This window comes from Bidens hawaiensis, unplaced genomic scaffold (genome assembly GCF_021521415.1).
Source record: "Bidens hawaiensis isolate Kalapana, Puna unplaced genomic scaffold, B.hawaiensis_p1.1 tig00023626_1, whole genome shotgun sequence".
Classification (NCBI taxonomy): Eukaryota; Viridiplantae; Streptophyta; class Magnoliopsida; order Asterales; family Asteraceae; genus Bidens; species Bidens hawaiensis.
Window position 1 is genome coordinate 116,147 of NW_027493706.1, and position 15,553 is coordinate 131,699.

Genomic DNA, 15,553 nt, shown 5'->3' on the forward strand with positions numbered 1-15,553 from the left:
ATCACTTGAACTAGCACATGACACAAATGCTTGATTTCCTATTTCCTGAACACTTAAATGAAAGCCCTTAACAACGTCAGCAACATGAACACTCGGATGGGCATGACTGAGAAAGGTTGTTCCTGTATTAGTTCTCGTGAACACGCCCACTTGATTCAATAAGCTCACATGATTAGACATTCTGAGTTTATCATTGATAGCATATGACCGAATGATTGAGATCAAATCAGTGATGGCGGTGTTATACATATCTCTTGTGTGTTTGATTGTTGTCGCATTGCTGTTCCAAGTGTAGGGAAGTGAGTTATGAAGTTTCTTGTTAATCTCACCAACTTCACGAATAATACCAACACTTCTCATCTTTATGTTCAACGCTTCAAAACGATCAATGATAGACTCGATGCTTTCACCTTGATTGTGGTTGAACATGTTAAATTCTCTGTTTAGCATTTCTTTCCTTGACTCCTCATGTCCAAGTTCCCTTCAAATTACTCGATAAGTCCTTCTCAAATTTCTTGGGCGACAGTACATTCTTTAACACTTTTGTGTAATCTTCTTGCCTAAGCACATTGTCAAGTAACCGAATGCTTTCTGATCAACAGCCAATTGTTCGAGGTCATATGGAGTGAATGAACTAAGAGGTTTTTCAATTTCAACAACAGTTTGGTTTTTGATTTTAGCACGATAAGGACCCTCTTGACTAGATTTGATCATTCTCATATCTTGTGTGTGGACAAAGTTCATGAATCGGTATTTCCAATTGTTAAACTCCTCAAAACCGACCAACTTGGGTGGTTTGTTGTTTGAACCCGATTCATTATTCATGAGGAGATAGTGTTTTTGGAGAGACTCTGCTTCGGAAACCATCTTAAAAGGTGTACAAAGATATGAACTTGAGAAGTTTCTAGTGGAACTTGCAAAAACTGTTTGCAAATGAGAGAAATATTACGTAATTTGCGAGAAAGGGAGAAGTTTTGCGAGTTTGGGTTGTTTTGCGAGATGGGGCATATTTGCGATATAAGGTTGATTTTCGTGATTGACTGATTTGCAAGATAGATTGATTTGCAAGTTACACTGATTTCCAAGACAGACTGATTTGCAAGTTAGAATGATTTGCAAGACAAACTGATTTGCAAGTTAGAATGATTTGCATGATAGATTGATTTGCAAGTTAGACTGATTTGCAAGTTAAACTTATTTGTAAGATAGGCTGATTTTGCAAGATGTCAATCTTCAAAACTTCAAAACTTAAAAACACTAACTTTCTTGATAAAAACCCGAAGAAGAAAGATCTGAGAACCTCAATAGTTGAGCCGAAGCTCTAATACCAATTGTAGATCTCGTTATGGATCTAACAACTAATCTCGGATCAATCCATAAACTTGGTGAGCGGAATCACCAAGTTTATTTGGATCTCGAATCAAGAAAAACACCAACACATAAAAGAGAGAAAAGAAGAAGATCAAGAAGATGATTATTATTTCCAAGAGTGTTACTTAGTATATGGAGTATACCATGGTATTTATACTCCATACCTAGATTAATTGCATCATGGGCCCAAATGGGCTTACACCCAAAAGTGTCTTGTATCTGTACAATGATTAAACGAAAGCGAAATTAAACGACAATTTACATTTAATTAAAAACTATCTAACACATAAGCCTCCTATATTTATCCCTACAAAAGAAGTGTGGATTCAGACAATAAGGTGGCCAAGAGGAATAAAGAACCTATGCCGAAATGAAGAAAATAAATGTTAGTTTGCTTCGTGATTTTCCACCCAACTATGGATCTGTTGGAGAATCTAGCAAACATGAAAGTGAAGAGTATGAAGAACCGACAGGAGGAAGATCCTGGGGTAGATGCGTAGCATGTGATTATACTCAAAGAAGACGTTGACTCAGATATTTGAACATTCGAAGGAAAGTGAATTTGGATGGAGAACGTGACATGTTTACCCACAAATTTACCAGTTTTATGTCCGAGAAATTTTTGATATTTGCGGCCCATATTTTATAAAATTTACTTTTAACCCAACAATTAACATTCAGACGTGTAAACTTTATGACTATTTATTTTAAAAAATGAGTGCTTTTGCATTATTTTTTTTTAATATGGATTAACTTTTAAATTATTTTTTGTTATGGAATGATTTACTATCAGGTTATTTTTGAATTGAAGTTACCTTTATAAGAAATTATAAGGTAAGCTATTCAACAGGTTGAACCTTCCGGTATAACCCGGTTCAACCAGTTGTACCATTTTTCAGCCCAATTCAATACAAGTAAAATACCGGTTTTTAAAACATTATGTATACATACACATACACATACACATACACATACACATACACATACACATACACATACACATACACACCTCTTAAAAATTTTCACATGTATCGGTTGACCCTTACAATTATAGTGTAGGTCCGCCCCTGGAGTCAGATTGGAACATTTTAAACAGATAATTACATTATCATTCTAGCATAATCAAGTTTCAAGCATATTGTTCTTGTTCTATTCAATTGTGTGTATAAACAAAATGGTGTCCAAGAATCACTCGATGAATCAGAAGGCGAATATCAAGGGGCCATCAATATGCGTATGTCTAATTCCAAATATGATGTACATAAAAGAACTTAAAAAAATTAAAAGAATTGCAAATTTGAGACTTGAGAGGCCCTTACATACAAAGTCATGAGTTATACCGAAGTAGCCCTATCTAAAACTATGACTGTTGATCCAACTTCAATTAGTGATAAAAGAAGATATATGTTTTAACTATCAAGGTATTGTGGTTTAAAGAAAACAATATATCACCAAACCAAATGATTATGCCGAGGCCACCTTTGTTTAAACATTAAATAACTTTGAACATAACTTCTGAAGAAAGATGTCTTTCTTGAAACTCTCATTTCCATAAATACTCACACCATACCCTCTCTTTATAAAAGTCTCCTGTTTATCATCATAGATTTCTAAAGAGAGAGCCAGAATGGAGCTAGCTCTGAGCTTAGGAGACACGCGAAAGCCAATTTCGATTGCTGATCAAAGCGGATCACAGCAAAAGAAGATGAAGGAATTAGGGTTTTGCATGGTCTTAGGAAGCAGCAGCCAGATTGATCAAGATCATCAGCATAAGAACTTGGAAGATGATGATAAAACAAATTGTTTTTCTTCATCATCAGATCCACCGCCATTACAGCTTGATCTCTGCCCTTTCTCGCCGTCTTTCCACCAACCTTCACCACCACCACCGCCACCTTCTCACCGTCCTTTCCCGTGGCTCTCTCAAAGTTGTAAGTCCTTTACTTATTTCTTTTGAATTTCTAGTGTCAAATCCTATCCAATTTGCTTTTCTTGCTACTTTTTTCTTTATGGTCTTAAAGAATCACTTTAACATATTATTAGGGTAAGGGCACAACGACATACTCATAAAAGACACATATTCTCACCTTTTATTTTTAATTTTTTTTTTTTACAAAGTCCACTATATTTTTGCTAATTCACGTAACATCATTTTAATCAAGAGAATTTAAGCTAAGGGAGTTAATTTGTGCTAGCTTATTTCAGAAGAAAAATATGTATCTAACCTTTTTCTTCTTGTCTTAAAGTTTTTATGTCCAATATAATTAGATTTTGTGATATATCCTGTTGCATCATGTAATGAGTTATGTCATGCAAGCTAGGCATTATATATTTTCTAGAATACCTAGCTTTTATTTTTGTGTTTTAGTTATTTTATACATACAACCTTCTTTATTAATGTGTGTAACCTTATATGGACAGTAATAGGAGAACCAAGCTCTCAAAACTAAACTGGGAAAAGGACTTGATGTGAAACCGCTAACAGCAGTATACAATCCCGACAATGGAGAAGAAGCAGCCGCCATTCAGTCTTCACCAAACGACAGTAATAGTGATACATCATCATTTCATATGGACTTCTCTTCCATTTTCAAGAGTAGCACTGGTAGCAGTAGGTTTCCATCCATGAAACCCGATATGGAGTTTGTAAGGGGGAATATGGATTTTTTGGTGGATGTTTCAGAAAGAGATCAAAGAGTTTCTTCAAGACGAGGAGGGTATGGTAGAACTAGTGATGATGATGAAAACGGGTTGGACCGAAAGAAGCTACGACTCACTAAAGAACAATCCGCTTTTCTTGAGGATAGCTTCAAAGAACACAATACCCTCAACCTTGTAAGTCCCTTCTTAGCTCTAAGATTATCAAAATACTTATATACTTGAAATCTTGTAGAACCCTAAACCTTGACCCTTGATACATTATTGTTAAAACAAATAACAAATGAGTATCATCAACAACTAGTTACCGAAGACAGCAATCAGTGCTCGCTCAACTGGCATTCCTGATGATCGTCTGTCATTAATACTCATTTGTTTATTAAGACTGAATGTGTATATGCCCAAACAAAAACGGATCAAGCCTATCACCTGCACATAAAATGGATCTAGAGAGGTTGTATACTAGCGGGATTTTTGAAAAAAAAAAGAAAGAAAGAAAAATAAAAAGTGATTCGATCGTATGCATATTTGCTCATAATACAAGAAATTTTTGGATGAACAAGTACTAACCCTAACTAAAGAACAACTTTATAAAAAGTGGCATTAGTTCTCAAGAATACAAAAGAACGTTGACGTAGTCAACAATAGTCAACACAATACTATGTTATACTCATAATAGGGTACCCCTAGCCTCAATCCTTGTCTCTATCAGAATTAAATATCTCAAGCTCTAAGGGCCTTCTTCCTTCACCAGCTTCCTCATCCTTCTCTCTCTCCTCTCCCTCTCTTTACACAAACTAATTTGTCCGAGCACATCCTTGCACACGGTGTCTCTCTCACGGACAACCAATCTTCTCTTGTACGGCGGCCTCCTATGGTCCTCCATATAAGTCAAAGGCGGCTGCATTGGAGATATAGCCTAAATCTCAATGTGAAATAAACTACAAATTCATAAAATGTATAGGTTAGATATATCCCCAATGAAAATATATGTACCATGATAGTGATATATGTATATGGATCCCCATGTTTTTTATTTAACAAATGATATTTTGCAGAAACAAAAGCTAGTTTTAGCAAACCAGCTGAATCTTCGTCCACGACAAGTTGAGGTGTGGTTTCAAAACAGAAGGGCAAGGTAATAATTATAATTCTAATCTATTGATAAAGATCTAGCTTATTATGTTGCTTGATGGTTTTGGATAATAGATAAAGATAAAAGCGGAAGCAATCGGTTCAAAACACTTTTATTGAGTGAATTGAACTGCGTAACAATCACGAGTGCATCGACTTTCTTAAATTGAAAACATCAAACGCCTAGAAACCGAATAACCGGGCAAACCCTAACAACTTTGACCCGTCTTATTTTGAATTTACACGAACTATAAAACATAAAACTCGTAAACAACACGTCCATGCATGTAGCTGACATGGAGTCGAATCACATTTCATCAATACCTTCCTAAAATATTTTGGCTTTAAGTTCACACATTGTATGTGTAGTGAATTAGGTACTATCGATTACATCCATGGGATAAATGGATAACATTTCATCCTTGAAATGTTATTTCATGGTCATATATTCTTAAAACATTTTAAAATATAATTAACCTTGTTCTTATATTGAATCTGTTCTTAAAACATGTTTTTATAAATTAAAAAACAAAGTTGTTGCAGGACAAAGTTGAAGCAGACTGAGGTGGATTGCGAGTATCTAAAGACATGTTGTGAAACCCTTACAGAAGAAAACAAGAGATTGCAAAAGGAACTTCAAGAATTAAGAGCCATAAAAACTTCACAGCCATTTTACATGCAACTCCCAGCCACCACCCTCACCATGTGCCCTTCCTGTGAGCGAGTAGTCACCACCTCTTCCACCACCACTCCACCCAACACCACCACTACCATGGCAACGCCCCAACAACCCACCAATGGCTGCCCGTGACACTCGCAATACATCAAATATCAATATGCATTCTTGTCATTACCTTTTTCAAAGTCTTCTAGCTCATGGGAATCAGGCTCTCTAAGTTAAAGAACATGGGGAAAACGTAGTCAAACGATTTATATCTTAATTTATGATACGTGTATAAATCGTTTGTCTATCTTTAACCATGTGTTCATTTTTTTTCTAGTCCGCGAGCTCTTTTACTTAAGCAATTGGAGGACTACTGTTTGATCAAGAATTTGGTATTGAAGAAGATAATCTTTATTTTTCTTTTTAACCCTGTTTGGAACGTGCATTGAGTCGGGTATGGTTGCTCTCTATATAACTTAGTTCATCTCATACCTCATATATTCAGTGTTCAAATAATCAATTGCTTGCCATAGTCTTAAATAAATTATCATATGATTATTTACCATACCATTAACTTCTACAGATATTAACCTTATTTGAAGTCGTGGCTAACACCATATTCCCTCTAGCTCTGAGTCGGGTCTAGATCTGAATCTTGCGTCCACTATGTTTACATATATGTAAACATTGGTTTACAAATCTGTAAACGTTATTCTGATTCACAATTCTTTTTGTCAGCTTTTGTTCAATCCCAGCTTCCAAAATCGACAATTTTTTTCCCAACCGCTTTCTTGACTGTTTTTTTAATGGACAAGCGTTCGTGAACTTGATGTTCCATCGGTAGCGGTTACTATTTAGGGTTTCGAACGGCACTGAGATAAACTGATGAAGCCGTGCAGGGGCGTCTCCGAGAATTTATATACCTCGGCCGAACTAAAATAAAAAGACCCGTAAGCCTTAACGAATAACTAAATATATTAGTTTTTATAAAGGACGGTTAATGTTATAATAATAAACATAGCAAAAATATAGTAGTGATATAATACACCGGTTTTGAAACCCTAAAATTTAATACTTATACAATTTATTAATACATAATTTATGCGAATTAATATAGTTAGTTTAATAAAAACTTTTAAGTTTTTTAAATTGTTTAAAAGATTATAGAAATGATATGTTGTTGAAATAGAAGTTATTAAGTTAAATGTGAAGTATAATTGAAACAAAACTAAATGTGATTAGCATTTAACTAATAAATGTAATTATGAAATAAAGAGTAGAGGATATTTTTGTCATTCCTTAAAACTTGATTTTACCTTGATTTCTTTTTTGGATTAGTAGGTTTAGGAAAGAAACAAAAAACTTATGGATACTAGGCATACACATGCGTTAATGATGAAAAATAGGTGCTGCGCCATCTCAAATGGTGAAACATGAAACTTCATCACGTTTTGATGTTTTCAAACTAGTAATGTTAGTAAAAAAAACTATATATGAATCAACATCATATTTTAATTTATAAAGACACAATAATTAACGTCAACCGGTTTCAAATGTCATCCATTTTAGTATGGATTCATATGTGAATGTTGATTATACATCTATTTTGTTATTTCTTTGTAAACCAAGTAAATGGGTTAGTTAATTAGATTGTAAAACTTGAAGGTTAATAGTTTATTTTGTTTAATTAATATTGAAATAAGCCAGGGGCAGTTTTGCCATATCCTAAAACTTGGTTTAAAACAATTTATAACTTCACGTGTCTTTGTCTTCTCCGATTCTACAGTCCTCTGCGGCACGCGAACCTCTTTTTCCGGCAAGATTTAGACACTAAAATTAATGACCCAATCGATCATTTAACGGTGCCGTTTGACTCAGAGTCATTTACCGATAAATATATATATATACATAAAAAGGTTTGGCCCCCCAAAAATTACGTGCCTCGGCCAAAGGTGCGGCTCGCACACCCTCTGGGCCGCCCCTGAAGCCGTGAACTCGTCAAGTTTTATATGATATGTATGCTTTGTAGGTCCCAAAACGACAACCGAACGGATTTTGCACTTGATAAACGTGTCGAGACGGGTGTGGTAAATCATACGATCGAACAAAAATATAAAGCTAATAAGTATAGTGAACGACTCCGTAATCGGTAAAAGATTAATGACATTAAACTAGAACCGACCCACCCAAGGTGAGCTCCCCTTGGGTGGTGATTTACATCTTACAAAACACACTAAAATAGAAAACAAGTTTCCTATTTATAGCTAAACAACACAAATAAACTAGAAGATCTTCCGTTGAAGCTAAACGCGCGTTCCCGAAGCTCTCATTTCGAGTCCGGTTTTCTCGTCGGCTATAATTATCATCTTGACCATTGTTATAATTAAGGGTTTCATATTTTAATATCGCAAGTCGCAAATATTGGCCTTACAATCACTCCCTTGGCTTGTGATATCAAAACATCGTCGAACCATGTCTCGCATCTTCACGAATCAACCCGATAAAGCCGAAACCTCTTCAATCACCCCCTAAAGGTATGATTCACCGGGGACAACGATCAAATGAACAAAGCTTGTTATTTCCTCTTTAAGTCCACTTCGTATCCAATTTGTTCAAAGTTCCTCAACTTCTCGAACGCCTCTAAAATAGCATAGAAATAACATGCTTTGAACACGGTCCAATAATGACGAAACCTAAACAAATTTGACTTTTTTTCAGGTGGTCAACCCGGAACATTATTTAAAAAGGTTACAGTCCATAGCAGTTAAAGGCCAATCAGCCAACCAGCCCATATTCAATTAAAGCCCAATCAGTATCTCCATCTCTTTGTCCAAGTTCAACCCAACTACATGAACTTGGCCAAGTTTCCAAGCCCATTTCATATGAAGACACATATTAGGGCATAAACCCTAACAAACATATGACACATGAAGCTGCCGCCGTCACCTAACCTCCTACCGGTGACCGGCGCCGGAAATTGGATTCCGGCCACCACAACCACCGCCGACCCGTCGTATTCCACCATGCCATATCATGTCGAACTGCCATTTATCATCAACCCTACCTAGCCGCAACATCAGATCCAGCCGTCAACATGATGGTCCCTGACAGCAAACTTATCACCGGTGGCCAGCCACCGGAAAATCAAATTCCGGCCACAATGTCTGGATACCACCACAGATCCGGTACCCTAGACACCCAGCCGCCACCGTCTCTAGACCATTCAAGTATTCAACGGGTACCGGCTACTGGAAAATCATTATTCCGGTCATTCGCACTACAAACAACCCCCTACACTCTTCCAATCCAACACCATAGCCACTGCCGGAAAAACGGTTTTGGTGACCTACTGCCGGAAAACCGTTTTTCCGGCCACTGAGGCAACCACCACTTCGTCGTCGGCGCTGTTCTTTACCAGACACGGCCACCATCTTCTTATTTTCATTCTTTGTCGCCGGAGAACATTAGCCGGGAAAACGTTTTTTTTTTATTTTTTTACCGTAGCCAACACTCAACACTACGGCAGGAAAAACGCAGCTACCACCACAAATGTCAGAAAAAGATTCCCGAAACGGCCGGATCGGGGACTTGTAGATCCCGAACACCCGGATCTACAAGGAGAATGCTTCAAACACACTTATTTCCCACTTTATTTCCAAGATCTTCAAACTTTATTTCCAAAACTTCAACGGTTCTTTAACGTCTCGGTTCGGGTAATAGCGAAAATAGAACCCGAATTATTAAGAGCAAAGTTGAATCATAAGATTCGACCCGCTCTGATACCAATTGTAGGTCCCAAAACGACCACCGAACGGATTTTGCACTTGATAAACGTGTCGAGACGGGTGTGGTAAATCAAACGATCGAACAAAAATATAAAGCTAATAAGTATAGTGAACGACTCCGTAATCGATAAAATATTAATAAAATTAAACTGGAACAGACCCACCCAAGGTGAGCTCCCCTTGGGTGGTGATTTATATCTTACAAAACACACTAAAATAGAAAACAAGTTTCCTATTTATAGCTAAACAATACAAATAAACTAGAAGATCTTCCGTTGAAGCTAAACGCGCGTTCCCGAAGCTCTCATTTCGAGTCCGGTTTTCTCGTCGGCTATAATTATTTTCTTGACCATAGTTATAATTAAGGGTTTCGTATTTTAATATCGCAAGTCACAAATATTGGCCTTACATGCTTTAAATTCTAATTGAATGAATAACATTAATAATACCAAAAATAATGTTAAACACAAAACATGAATAAAAAAGGATTAGGCTAAACATACCCCCCCCCCCACCCACCCCCTCCTCTTTTCCTTAGTTGTCATATCCCTTCCTCACTTTGATCGACTCGACTTCCTTCAAGAATTTATTTGACATATCACTATCCTCTAACATTATTTAAATTTTATGGTCTCTCTTTAAAAATTGTATTTTTACTTGATGATATAATACTATTTATTATTATCAATGTCGATACATTATCATATATATAAAACTATATATAAACGTGTGTGTGTGAGAGAGAGACTTGTACTAATATTGATACTATTAAAAATAAAAAAAATATGTATTAATAGTATTTACAATGATAATAATAAAAATAAATAATAATAACAAAATAATTTGTAATTTAATATATAAATGAAAACTATTAAGTGAAACAAAATGTTGGACGGGATAATATATATATATATAAATAATGTTAAGTGTAAATGGTAATTGATTTGACAAGTTCAAAAGAGGTGTATATTTAGTAAAAATCGTATAGGGTAAAACATACCCCCCCCCAGGGATCTATGCTAAACTGATCATTTCACAAAATCAAATTTGAAAAAGTCAGATACTTCAAAAGTTATTCATGAAATTAGGGATTACCTAATCAAACCATAATTTTGAAATTTGAAGTCGGTAATTAGTCGGAGGCGGATAAAGTCGGTCAAAACTCAGGCTAGCTAGTCGGGCTAAGATTCTCTTAAAATCGATTAAAACTCGGCCAAAAGTCGGTCAAAATTCGGGCTAGGCAGTCAAAAGTCGGACTAGGCGGTTTAAAGTCGGGTAGACTACCATTTTAACAGTATTTATGTTTATTTTAACATATATATAATATCCAAAAATTAATTTTCTTAATATTTATCATGTCCGAGTACTCCCTGAAGACTCCGACTACTCTCAACTCCCTAGTCGGCAAACTAGGGTTCGCGTACCAACTTTTACTACCTTGAACAATATACCAAACCTCTTTTCTAATTTGAAAATCGATAGTTAACTCGCAATTCAACCAAAATTAGACTCTCATAAGCCACCGGCATCCCACTCTGCTTTTTTACTTTGTTTTATGTTAAGCTTTCCATCACAATCAACCCACTTCGCTAACAGCCAAATCTGAACATCCACCATTTTCATCTCGATTTGAACAGACCTTCTCATATATATATATATATTTTTTTGCTCAATTCATAACTCCATTATATAGAAACATAGATATTACATCAACATAGAAGGTAGGCGGACAACAAACTGCGCCGCCACCCTTTCTGAATTGCAAACCCTAACCTGCTAAAGACATACCCCTGCCCCTTTGGAGTCGACACGTTGCTATGCACAACCCGATGGACCCTGGTTAGGAAATGGATAGCTTCTGGTGCCAAGGAGCCAAAGGTATCAAAATCCAGAGGGACAAAAACATGTTGGTTCTCTTCGCAGGCTTTAGCATGTTTCTCCACCTCTTCGTTTCAGCCCTTTTCATTGACTCCATTTAAAGAGAAGAGCATGACCAAGACCCTCAAATCAGTGGTGATGTTAGACATGGATCTGACTAGGGGTGTTCATCAGGTCGGATAACGAATTATTCGGGTTATTCAGTTCGGGTTATTCAGATTTGAAAATTTTTGGACCCTATCCGAAATCCGATCCGATCCGAATTAGAAATATTCATATCCGATCCGAATCTATCCGAATTCAATTCGGATCGGATTCGGATATATCCGAGTAATCCGAAATAAACCTAAAAAAATTTCCTATTTTTTTGTTCATAACTTTTAATAGTTTAGAATCATAATAAACATATAAACCGGAAAATACGAACTCCTCTTAACACAAATTTTAAGTTTAAACTTCAAATAATAGTCTAATAAATATACCAAACCGGAAAATACAACTAAAAACATGTTTTTTATTCGGATTAAATGGATATCCGAATAATCCGAACAATCCGAATTTTTTAAATTTTCATATCCGAATCCGATCCGAATCCGAATTAGTTATTCGGATATTCGAATTGATCCGATCCGAATATCCGAATAAGAATTCGGATCGGTTTATCTGGGTTTCGATTTCGGATCGGATTTCGGATTTTTTCGGATTTCGGATTTCTTGAACACCCCTAGATCTGACGACCTACTAAGTGGGGAAGTTTAATTATTTTTTAGTTTTTGTAAGTTACACACATGGTCCCTCCAATTAAATGAGAATTAATTACACAAATAACCCCCAAGTTATAAAATAGTATGTTGATCAATTTAAAATTTCATAGACTCAGGTTTTTACTTTTACATAGGGGACTTGAAGAGCTTACCCAGGCATTCCATGCCCATGGAATGAGAGGCCTTTCTGGGATATTCAAACAACATATCAAGCCCAATAGTAGTAAGTATAAGTGAAGCCAGTCCAGTAGGGTTAAGGTTCACTCACTCTGTAAATATGTCTCACTTTCGTTAGGTTAACTTTCAGGGCTTCTCTCTAAAACAAACACATACATATAAACACACGCACACACACACAAGTTCTCTCTGAATTTTCATACATTTATGCATCAAGGAAAAACAATAATGGTTATAATGAAAATCGATATGAGCTGGAGGATTCTCTCTTTTCAAGATGAGACCAAAGTCCATTCGTAATATAGTGAATTTTGGGTCTCAACAACGTCGACTAATAGTACTCTATTCGTTCTCGATATTGCGCTTATTGCTACAATGTTCGTCTTCTTTCCAAACACATATGTTCTTTCAAGGTTTCGTGTACAAAATTGCTTTCAATGTGTTCTGTCTAACGATAGTCTAGGCTGCTTACGCTCGGAGATTCTATATTTAAAGTCCGCAATAGTGGATCCAACATCCACGCATTGCAATCGAGAATGATACACTATTTACAGTTGATGACACTTCGTCCTTGGCATTCATTCCTCAATAATGTCCGGTAAATCTCATTTGGAACGCTACTGCTTACTCTGGATAAGTTACGTTGCGTTCGGATTCAAGTCCAGAGGTATCCCTGAGGTTCACAGTATGGAAATGCTCACAATGACATTTTTATTATCACACATTTGTAAGTTAATTACAAACTATAAGCAAACTCACCAAATTAAAATATATAGCTTAACATTTACTTTAGTTTTTACATAAATGATTCATTTACATCAACTGAATTTAGGATACGTTTTGCACAAACAATTAAGTCGTTCAAACCAGCCAGGTCAATCAAGACGATCCGGTTGAGCTATCAGATCCATCCAATGAAACCAATCAAGTCGGACCTTCAGAACCATATACACACTATTCTATGCAATGTTTTGAAACTAAGACCAAACTGACTGGTTCAACCAGAAATCACTTGCCTTACCGGTTAAGAATATATCAAAAAACAAATTATGAAAAAAAAAACATGTTGGTTTTGCAAAACTAGAGAATCGTACTAAACCGGAGAAAATCAACCTTTACATCGCTATACCTTCATCATTCAGAGATTGGATGTAAGTTATTATTTTTAATTTTTGGTAACAATTTGTTACTCCTAAATACCACCTAATTTAAGTCATACAATTGTACAGTTCGTATTAGAGGGCATACATGGCGTGCAATGATGAGATTTGAAATAAACGCTAGCTGAAATTCATTGATGAGTCATCATTATCATCAAGTCACCACTAGATCATATTTGCCAGTTTATGCATTATAGTGTTCATAGTACATTAGTATGTGTATGTACTATAATTGCAGCTATATATCGTTCACGGTGTTATCATCATGTGTGATGTAATAGTTACGCTCATCGTTTGTAAACATACATCTCTGGCAAACAGCCATATCTAGGTTAGTTTAAAATCTAAAATGTGAATTCAGTTATTATCTTGAAGCTACATTAATTTTATGTATATATATTCAAATTATGACGGATACTTCAGTCATGGTATGTGGAAATAAGGTAGACAACTACCGATTTAAAGAATTGGAACCTTGGATGGTGTCTTCAGTTACCAGCTTTCAATATTTCGAACAATCGGCACTAGCAAACTATAACTTCAAGAATATATTCTTTATTTGATTCGCACATTTTGGTATAGTTTAGTTATAGAACATCACTAGTTTGGGGATTATTATAATTAAGTCATGCGGACCAAGTGCGTGATAAAGTGTCTCGTTGAAATTTCATACAGTTAATACCTCCTAACTAATGTAGCATATCTTTCTAATATGTTGTTGGTTACAAATATGTGTTAGAAGAAGTTATTTTGTACAATTACCTGTTTAATTGTTAACAATTTCTAATTCACCATGGATTGAATTAGGGTTAAGTTGTCTTGAAATAATATTCTTATGCAAAGTATGCTATAATGGTGCTTCAATATCATGATATTTTTAACTTAAAACGAAGTCATGAAAATAAATTTCAATAAAACTTTATAAAGTGATCATTCATGATTTCACATCATAAACCATTCGAACTAGTATTAAAGCTAATGACATAATTATGCTTTTCTTTCCATTCTAAACAAAAACACAATAAATTGTATTTAAACGATTAACTATAAACATATAACAAAATACAGACATTGTCGTGAACACCACATCATACTAGAACAACCATGATTGGAACACCACAATAGTAGGGATGAGCAAATGGTACTGGGTAACGAACCGATTCTGAAACGGGTACCGTTGATGTTGATTAGGTGGGTGCCATTAATGTACTGTACCGGTACCACCGACACCAAGTAAAAAACTCCGATCAAGAAATTTGGGATCCATATTGGTCACTAATATGGTCCGAACTCATCCATACACAATAGCATTAATCTGCAATTTATATTAACCCAACAACATAGCAACACATTTATTTCATATCAGCCCTATCATATATCTCACACAATTATAGTGATTTGCATACAAATTTTACATACATAAATCACGCAACTATATCAAAACCATGGAATTAACTAAATAGATAAAAATAAAAATTATCAATAGCAGTAATATTCTTGCTAAGTATGCAAATCGAGATTTAGAATCCCGGGGGAACAAACACACAAGCCAAACTCTGAAGCCAACGTGGGCCCAGTTAAAACAACATGGCCAGATGCGGCATCGAAGCTCTCCAAATTTGGAGAGTGCGGTAATCTGAATACAATAAAGTCGTCGTTCTAAAAAATGTCTTCTATTTTTCTTGGCTCATTCTTGCCTCTGGTGATTGAAAATAAGTAGAAAGGTGCAAGTTTGTCGAGCCTTTTGACACGCAATTCATGAAATATTTTCTAGGCAATGGCGGCTTATCAGCATAGTAATGTGCGGAAGCATGGCCGCTGACCATAGACTTGTCAATAGACGATCATGATAATCGATCTGCTTCTTTTAATCTCGTTGTAATCTTCAAAATCTCAAACTTGAGCTCTTGGTTTTCTTTTTTCAACCACGAGAGCTCGTCATTAATGGTTGTTTCTTGTTCT

The 15,553-nt window shown here is 35.7% G+C and overlaps 1 pseudogene across 1 annotated transcript; it reads left to right on the top strand.

Moving 5' to 3' along the window:
- The first annotated feature begins 2,815 nt into the window (after positions 1-2,815).
- Positions 2,816-6,379, top strand: LOC143567758 (homeobox-leucine zipper protein HAT14-like; annotated as a pseudogene). Its single transcript, XR_013141466.1, has 4 exons — positions 2,816-3,302; positions 3,793-4,206; positions 5,088-5,167; positions 5,707-6,379. The product of XR_013141466.1 is annotated as a homeobox-leucine zipper protein HAT14-like (transcript).
- Positions 6,380-15,553: the final 9,174 nt, after the last annotated feature.